A 9,962-nucleotide genomic window follows, 5' to 3' on the forward strand; every position below is an offset into this window, starting at 1 on the left:
GGACCTGCCGGACCTTTTCGTCCAGCCCCTAGGCTCCCAGCCTGGGGTCTCCTGCTCTGAGCCCCTCCCCCTCCAGCAATAAAGAAATAAAGCAGGGAACAGTCTGCCTGGGTCTTTCCTGGCCTTGCGTGTCTGGGGATGAGTGGGGATGGTGGGGGGTGAGGCGCAGGCAGGGGCGGGGTTCGGGCTTCTGCACCTGAACAGCCCATCACATTTGGGGACCAGCACACATGATGGGGGGCTCTTTTCAACCTGAAGAAGGAGATAAGAGGGCACGGGGCAGCCTGCCAGTTCATACTGCAGGGCAGCACCCAAACTCCACAAAGGATGAGAAATGAAAACTCGCTGGTCATGTCACCTAGTCAACATGGACAGAAAACCGTCAGTAAGTTACTTTCCGATTCAATTCCATGCTCTCTGCAAAATGCGGCCTGTGACCCTCCAGGTCGTCTTCCAGGAACTTGAGCACGATGGCTACCACTGGGAAGTCCCGGGGCTTCAAGCGTCATGTGCCCGTGAGTGCGTGGCTCTGCCCTGGATGACACGACAGAGATTTCCCCCGGGTCGTGGTCTGGGCGAAGGCAGCAGAGGTGGAAAGAAACTTGTTTTCCACTGACTTTAACGTACAGAGCCACAGAAACAGAGATTTTCAAATAACAAAGTTTACATATAACAATATATACACATGTTTATATATGTGCCCAGTTATATATGTTATATATACATGACAATTTATGTATGATATTAAGTTTTCGTTTATTTATTATTATTATTTTTTAATGTTTATTTATTTTTGAGACAGAGAGAGACACAGTGTGAACAGGGGAGGGTCAGAGAGAGGGAGACACAGAATCCAAAGCAGGCTCCCGGCTCTGAAATGTCAGCACAGAGCCTGACGCGGGGCTCAAACCCATGAACCGCCAGATCACGAACTGAGCCGAAGTCGGGACGCTTAACCGACTGAGCCACCCAGGCGCCCCTTAAGTTTTTAAAATATAGATGGAACGGAACATTTCGAGAAAAAGATCGATTACCAATATTGGCTAAAAGGAAAACTTGAACAAAATTTGTAAAAAATGTTTAATTGAGGGACAGTTGACATAATGCTATTAGGTTCAGGGGTACACTGTCGTGATTCAGCAGCTGTACCCTACAGAATGCTCACCACCTGTCACGGCACAGGGTTGTTACAGGATTATGGGCTGTATTACCTGTACTTCCCACCCCGTGACTTATTTATTTTATAACCGGAAGTTGGCACAGCTCAACCCCCTTCCCCTCTTCTGCCCAACCCCCTCCCGCCTCCCCCTCTCTGGGAACCACCAGTTTGTTCTCTGTATTTATGACTTCGTGTTTTGCTTCGCGGTTTGTTTCTTCATTTCTTTTGTTTTTTAGATTCCACATATGAGTGAAATCAAATGGTGCTTGTCTTTCTCTGTCTTTCAGTTATCATAATACACTCTAGGTCCATCCACGTTGTCACGAGTGGCAAGATTTCACTCCTTTTATGGCTAGGTAATATTCCATTGCATACACACCCATCTTCTTTATCCGTTCGTCTATGGAGGACATTTGGGCGGCTGCCGTATCTTGGCCATCGTAAATGGTGCTGCCGTGATCGTGGGGTACGTGTATCTTTTGGAATTAGTGTTTTCATTTTCTTCAGATAAGTACCCACAAGTGGAATTTCTGGGTTGCATGACATCTCTATGTTTAATTTTTACCAAGAAAACTTTAAAAGAACAATAACTATAGAAAATAAGAAACAGTTCCAGATCTTCTGAACCAGCACACTGCCATCAGATGGTTCCTGGATCACGCAGTCCTTCCAGGGTGTAGACATAGATGGGTGGGAAATTGCTGGATTCTCCTATAACAGAGCTGGGGGACGAGGGCACAAGAGAAGAAAGGAGAGGACAACCATCCCTTTTGCAACAAAGACAAATGTCTGAATAATTTATTAGCAGGCTGAATCCAACAATGAATTCAATACACCATGATTTAACCCAGACAGTGAAGGACATTTCCATATTAGGAAATATCAAAAACTCACTGGCTAAGAGATTAAGGGTGACATGTGCATATAAGCACTTTTAATTGATTTTTTAAAATACATTTCGGGACGCCTGGGGGGCTCAGTCGGTTGAGCGTCCGACTTCAGCTTAGGTCATGATCTCTCGGTTCGTGAGTTTGAGCCCCGTGCAGGGCTCTGTGCTGACAGCTCGGAGCCTGGAGCTGCTTCCGATTCTGTGTCTCCCTCTCTCTCTGCCCCTCACCTGCTCGTGCTTTCTCTCTTTGTCTCAAAAATAAATAAACATTAAAAAATATATATATATACATATTTCAAAAATATCATACCCTTTCATGAGGCAAAGTTCTCACATATCAAGAGAGTCATTCAACAGAAGCTGGTTTATGCTGCATTAACAAATGAACTTAAAATCTCAGTGGCTGAAAACATCAGATTTATTGATTGTTTACGTGCAATTCCCATCACAGGTTAGCAGGGATACTGCACCTCAGGGCCACTCAAGGATCCAGGTGATCAAACAGCCACCCCCAGGAGGTTGCTGGTCACCACGCTACAGGGAAAACACAGACACCCACAGGGCCTCAAACCGTTGTTCAATGCTCCACCCTGAAAGGCACACACATCCCACCCGGCACCCCCTCCCCCCCCCCCCCCCCCCATTGGCCAGAAGTCACTCAACTAGGAAGCCAAAAATGCAACCCTTAACATCCCTAAACTGATCATTAGCAAAACAAAATGAAACAAAACAGACAAAACAAAAAAGAAGGAAGCAGCTGACATCATTCTTAATGGTGAGAGACTAACTGCTTCCCCCTAAGATTGACAGCAAAGTAAGGTCGGCCTCTGCCAGCTTTCCTCTTCAACATCATGCTGAATGTCTTAGCGCAGTAAGACAGTCATAAGAAAGGAAAAGCATAAACACTGGCAAGGAAACATCTAGCATGACTGACAAAGCGCGAAGGAGAGAAGATACAAATTTTAACTCAGGAATGAAAGAAGGGATATCATCACAGCCACTGCAGGAATCAAAGGGTAATAAGGCAATACTATGAATGCTTCTGTATACATACATTTGACAACTTAGATGCAATGGACCAGTTCCTTGAAAAATACAAACTACCCGGGAATGCAAGCTGGGGCAGCCGCTCTGGAAAACAGTCTGGAGGTTCCTCAAAAAACTAAAAATAGAACTACCCTATGACCCAGAAATTGCCCTACTAGGTATTGACCCAAGGGATACAGGTGTGCTGTTTCGAAGGGACACATGCACCCCCATGTTGATAGCAGCATTATCGACAATAGCCAAAGTATGGAAAGAGCCCACATGTCCATCGATGGATAAATGGATAAAGAAGATGTGGTATATAGATACAATGGAGCATCACTTGGCAATCAAAAAGAATGAAATCTTGTCATTTGCAACTACATGGGAGGAACTAGAGGGTACGTGCTAAGCGAAATTAGAGAAAGACAAAAATCATATGACTTCACTCATATGAGGACTTTAAAAGACGAAACAGGGGCGCCTGGGTGGCGCAGTCGGTTAGGCGTCCGACTTCAGCCAGGTCACGATCTCGCGGTCCGTGAGTTCGAGCCCCGCGTCAGGCTCTGGGCTGATGGCTCAGAGCCTGGAGCCTGTTTCCGATTCTGTGTCTCCCTCTCTCTCTGCCCCTCCCCCGTTCATGCTCTGTCTCTCTCTGTCCCCCCCAAAAAAAAAAAAAAAGACGAAACAGATGAATATAAGGGAAGGGAAGCAAAAATCATGTAAAAACGGGGAGGGGGACAAAACAGAAGAGACTCATAAATACGGAGAACAAACTGAGGGTTACAGGAGGGGTTGCGGGAGGGGGGATGGGCTAAATGGGTAAGAGGCACTAAGGAATCTACTCCTGAAATCACTGTTGCACTATACGCTCACTAATTTGGATGTAAATTTTAAAAAATAAAAAAGAAAATTAAAAAAAAAAAAGAAAAATACAAACTACCACAACTCATCCAATATGAACTAGATAATTTGAATAGCCCTACACCTATTGAGAAAATTGAATTCCTAATTTTAAAATTCCACAAAGAGACATTTCCAGGTCCAGGTGGTTTCACAGGAGAATGACACTAAATTTGTAAAGAATTAGTGTGGATGCTACAAAACCTCTTGCAGAAAATAAAAGAGGAAAGAACATTTTCCAGTTCATTTTATAAAGCTGATATTACTCTGATACCAAAAGCCCACAAAGATTTTTTCTTAAAAGGAAACTACAGCCTAATGTTTCTTATCAATAGAGATGCGATTCTTAACAAAATATCAACAAATGGAATTCAGCAAGGTAAAAAAAAGAATTATACACCATAACAAAGTGGGATTTATGCCAGGGATGCAGGGCTCCTTCAGCACTTGAAAACCAATCAGTGTAACCCTCTGTATTAGTAGGCTAACAAGGAAAAGGAAAAATTATATGATCACATCAATCAACGTAGAAAAAGCATCTGACAAAATTCGGCATTCCTTCACGATTTTTTTAAAAAACTCAGAAACGTAGGAATAGAGGGAGCTTCTTCAACTTGATCAAGGCATCTACATAAAACTTAGAAACGTGGTACTTACCGGGCAAGGAAGAAGACTCTCATCAATGATGAATGGATGGTGAATACTCAGGAACGTGGCAAGGACACCTGCTCCCAACTCTCTTATTCATCAGAGCGCAGGAAGCTCTAGCCAGGGCAAGAAGTCAAGAAAAGGTAATAAAAGACATACAGATCTTAAAGGAAGAAATGAAAGTATCTCTATTTGCAGATGACACAATTATTTATGTAGAAAATCTTAAGGAATCAATGAAAACAAAAACAAAATCTCCTAGAATTAATGAGATCACCAACGTGGCAGGATACAAGATAAACATACAAAAATCAATTACATTTGTACATACTAGCAACGCACATATGGACACGGAAATTAAAAAAACCAGCACTATCTGTAGGCGCCTGGGTGGCTCAGGTGGTTGAGTGTCTGACTCTTGATTTCGCCTCAGGTCATGATCCCAGGGTCATGAGATGGAGTCCTGAGTCGGGCTCCACGCTAAGCATGGAGCTTGCTTAAGATTCTTTCTCTCCACCTCTGCCCTTCTACCCTGCTCACGGTCTGTCTGTCTCTCTCTCAAAAAAAATTATATATATATATATATATATATATATATATATAGCACACCATTTATAATCACTCCCAAAAAAGTGGAACACTTCAATGTAAATCTAATGAGACATATACAGAATCTGTATGTTGGAGACTATGCAATCTTGCTAAAGGAAACCAAGGAAGATCCAAATAAGCAGACTTACTGTGTTTATGAGTTGAAAGGCTCAACATAGCAGAGATGTCAGTTCTCCTCAAGTTGATATACGTTTTTTAGTACCATTCCTATCAAAATCCTAGGAGGGTGTTTTGTAGACATAGTTAAGATTATTCTAAGATACATATGGGAAGGCAAAGTACTAGAGTATCTAAAATAACTTAGAAAAAATAATAAAATGGAAACAGTCTGTCAAATTTCAAATCTTATGATACAACTCAAACAATCAAGACTGTGGTATTTGCAGAGGCACAGACCCACAGATCAGTAGAACAGAGCAAAGGACCCAGAAATAGATTCGCACAAATACACCCAACTGACCTTGCTGTCTGGAGAATTTTTAAAACTGCAGTTTTTAAAATCCGGAGTGGGGCATCCCTAAAACCATGCTAAACCCTTCCTAATTTGTGATCAAGCCCAGGCAAGGCTCCCAGCACACAGTGGCCTCTGCTTGTCTCATTCTCCACGGGTTTCCTCCTAGGAAGGAGCCTTTTTTTCCCTCCAAATCACAGCCCGGCTCTGCTCGACTAGCCAGGGGGGCACCTTGGAGATTCTGCTACTGCCCACTTTCCGCCTAATTGTCAGCTGCTCCCTTAGAAACCCTTCAGCTGAGCTGCCTGGTCGGGGGTTGGGTGGGGAGCTGTGACAACGGGACACCTGTTCCACTCCAGAAGGAGGTGGAGATATTGGGGTTCAGAGCAAACAGTCGCGAAACCCTGTGCGACAAAAAGTCTCCTGAAAGAATTCTGGAGACATCTTTGGTGATTTATTAAAGCACGGGGGCAGGTCCGTGGGCAGGAAGAACTGTGAGAAGCGACTGCTTACCCACCGCCAAGTCGGGAGGGGGCTGGGGACAGCACAGGCCTCCAAGGGATTTGGGAGCAAGGTTTCCAGGGCCCCGAGAGGGCTCACTATTGTTGGGAAAAGGTCACGTATTACCGTTTAGCAAACCCTCAGTCATGAGACCTTTCAGATGCGTATCAGGGGACTTTACGCTTGGAGTCTGATTGCTACCTTATATCTTGGGGGGTAGAGGTGAAGGACGTTTCCGAAGGGATTTTTACGCGATAAAGGACACTTACAGGATCCCGGAGGTCGGGATGAGGTCAAGCTAAGATCGCCTTTTGCCCTTAGCGAAGTGTCATCATCGAGGCAGCTGGGCTCCCAGAGGGCGGTGACTCTGCCTGTCCCAGGGACTTGTCCAGGGGCTGGAGGCAGTGAGGAAATTTAAGGTTTTCCACATCACAGAACACCAGTCCCCATGACCCACACTCCCATAGCAGCCCTGTTGTGGTCCTTTCCGTGGCCCGTCCCTATCTTTTAAAAAATTGAAGTCTGTTTCCCACCTTAAGGGCCAAGCTCGGGAGCAGCTCAGGGCTGTGTCTTCCGGGGCCTCAGGGGGCATGTGGCTCCGGGACCTCACAGGTGGAGTCACCAGCCACACTGATGACGGATCGGCCTCCAGGGTTTCACGATCTGGTGTCGCCGCAGAGGGATGCCTCGCCCTCTCTGTTACCCTAACGCAAGAAGGAAATCAGTGACTTACCAGAAGCATCGGCAGGACTGGAGCTGAAGCGCGCACAGAATGAGTAGTTTCAAACCCAAGGGGAAAGTGTCAGCTCACTGCTAAGCAAGACATCTCGTGGGTTTTCTCACTTTGAAATCGGAAAGATTGAACTCAAATGCAGAGATTTGCTCCCACAGAAGGAAAAGATACTGGTGGCTCCGTGGCGACGGGCGTTGATGTCCCCAGGATGGCCACTTGGTGGCACCCGAGTCCTCTTAGTGCATAAACACACCCTGGGCCGAGCTGTACAGAGACTGGCGGGACACTCTACCCGAGTGGCTCAAACGTCCTGCGGCACCTTAACTCGGGAAACTCTAGGCCACCCTCGAACCCTCCCGTAAGCAGCCACTTTGGACTATCACTCTCATTAGAGTCCTTCGGCGGCTCCCACAGCGCGGGCTTGATCTCCAGTCTGCCAGGATGCGTCAGCCACGCGTTTAAGCAACCAGGGCTTTCTGGGTTAGCCTCCGACATGGCCGTGACGGTCCCGGGGCCACCAAGGCCAGGCGTGCACGGTGACCATCGTGTGTGAGCACAGAATCACCCGCCCAGGTGCCTGCCGTCCTGTCCAGCACGGCCGTCCCGTCCCCGAGACCCACCCCGGGATGCACACCCTAGACCCCTCCCAGGGCAGAAGAAGGCCCAGAGGAGCTGTGGGCTGTCACCTGAGATCCCAGGGCCCACCCGGGGTTGCCCGCGGGGACACTCCTTTGGTGAAGGCACGAGTGAGCTCTCTGTGGTCAGGAGCTGGTGGTCTCGCTGTGTCTGTGGGTGATGGCGGGCCCCAGAAAGGCAGGGCCGGGCAGCACCTCCCCCGTCAGACACAGGTGGGCATCGTGATGGTAAGAGCAGCAGCCTGTCCACGGGGTGGGGGGCTGACAGTCCTGCGGCTCCCAGGGCAAGAGAGGAGGTGGCCTCAGGAAAGGGCAGCCTCGGGGCAGAGTCCGAGCAGGCCCGGAGCTCAGCGGACACTCCGGCCTTGACCTCTGATGTCAATGGCTTTATGATGGGGGGGGGGGGGGGATGGAGGGAGAGAGGGACAGAAAGGTCTGGTCTAGCCCCCCAAACACACGCCCCGGCGCCTCCCGGGCCTCTGTGCGCTGTCCTCACTGTCCCAGAGGAAAGGTCTTTTCGTTTCCAGCTTGCGCAAGTTTTTTCGCTTTTTCGGAAAGGACAGGACAGAGCCCGTTCCGGGAAAGTCCGCGACACCCCCCGCGAGCGGCTTCCACAACGATGCATCTGGACACCGCCGTTCCCGGCTCTCTCTGACCTCGGCCCTCCAGGCCGGCTGGCTGCCCCGCTTCTCGGAGGCTGGCCTCCCGCGTGGGCTCACCTCCCCCTCCCCTCCAGCCTGGCCTTGGGGAGAGCGGGCGACCCCCACAGCCTCGCAGCCCAGGAACATCACCAGAATGTCACCTCGCTTGTGTCCCTCCACCAGCCACCACCACGCAGACAAAATCCACATCGTGCACGTGGTCCAGGGGCTCCTGTGACCTGGCCTCGGTGACCTCACGGAGCATCCGCACCTTCAGCAGACGTCCGCATTCCCACGCCGCTCGGACCTCTCCTCACTCAGTCGGCCGTCCCCTGCCTGCCTCAGGGGTCTCACACATGCTGTTCCACCCACCGGAAACTGTTCCCTCCTCCCTTCACGCAGCCCCACCCCCAGCGCACAGCTTGGCGGCCCACCCTTTCCGACGGACGGGCAGCATGTGACCTGTCACTTGTGTGGCTCTGTGAGGAGCCCCCAGACGGGAACTAAGTTCCACAAGCCTGTCAACCTCACAGTCTCCATCTCCCTGTGCCCGCGGCTGCCTGGAGTGTGCCGGAGGCCCGCTCGGTGACAGGCTGTGGCCCGCAGCTGCGCCAGCCCCTTCATGGTCAGGGTTTCTGGGCCGTTCTCCTATTTCTCCTTCCGATGGACACAATCGCTGTCCTTCAGGCCCTTGTCCGGCTCCAGAAGCTTCCCGCCTTTGGGGTCCGGGGCTCAGTGGTAAAGCCCGTCTTTGGCTCTGTCACGAGGTCAGACGCTCCGAGGCTGCTTCCGTCGGCCTGGCTCCGGGCTCCGCGCCCTGGGGTCCAGCTCAGCCTGGGACGTGCTCCCCGCAGGCCTCACACCCGCCCCCCGGCCGCCCGGACCACAGCTCTCCCCCGGACCCCTGCGCCCGCTTCGGGGGGGGGGGGTGGCGCATTCCAGGACGATTTCTGGGAGCGGGACTCTGGCCCTCCCGTGTGACTGGGAGGTCCTAACCCCCGAAACAACTCAATGCCACCTGGGGGTGGAGACCGGGCCCGGATCCAAGGATGGGACCCCAAGTTACGGAAGGAGTTCCCACCCACGTGCTGTATCTGACATCACATCCCCTGCCCCACCAGCCACCTGGCTCAGCCCGGCCGAGTCCCCAGAAAGCCCAGGGTTGACGGGTCCCCCGGCTTTCCTGCCGCTCCTGGGGCGTCCCCTCACAGCCCCGGGATGGGGGTGCCCGTCTGCGTGGCCTCTGCTCCCAGAGGGCGGATGGAAGGGGATCCCGCAGCCCCACCTGGGAAACCCAGGCCGACCGGTTCCCGCGCCGGCTGTGACCCACATAGGGCCTGACTCCAGCGGGCACAGCTCCCTGAAAGGCTGCTTTCTTCTTAGAAAAAGCGGGGAGGGCATGAAAGAACCCCACACTGTGGACTAGACTGAGGGGGGTGGCCATCGGACAGCGTCCAGCCAGCCGGGTCGTGCAGCTCAGAGGGTCCCGGGAGAGAGGGGTGGGCGGCCTGGTCCGAGTGGCCATGGGGTTGGAGACGGGGTGCTGGGTACGAGACATGCTCGTCATGAATAGGAACAAACGTCACCCGGAACTGGTTTCTGGCAGGCGTGCTGATCGCTGTCCTCAGGGATTATGTGCCTTCCAGCTGTCACTCCCCACCACACCCCCTGGGACAGTGGGAGGTGAGGAGGGAGGACTGGGGGGTGGGAGCCCCCAGTGGGAGCACAGGCCGGGAGGAGGGAGGACTGGGGGGTGGGAGCCCC

Source organism: Herpailurus yagouaroundi, unplaced genomic scaffold (assembly GCF_014898765.1).
Source record: "Herpailurus yagouaroundi ecotype Mexico unplaced genomic scaffold, PumYag 440, whole genome shotgun sequence".
In the NCBI taxonomy this organism is placed as follows: domain Eukaryota; kingdom Metazoa; phylum Chordata; class Mammalia; order Carnivora; family Felidae; genus Herpailurus; species Herpailurus yagouaroundi.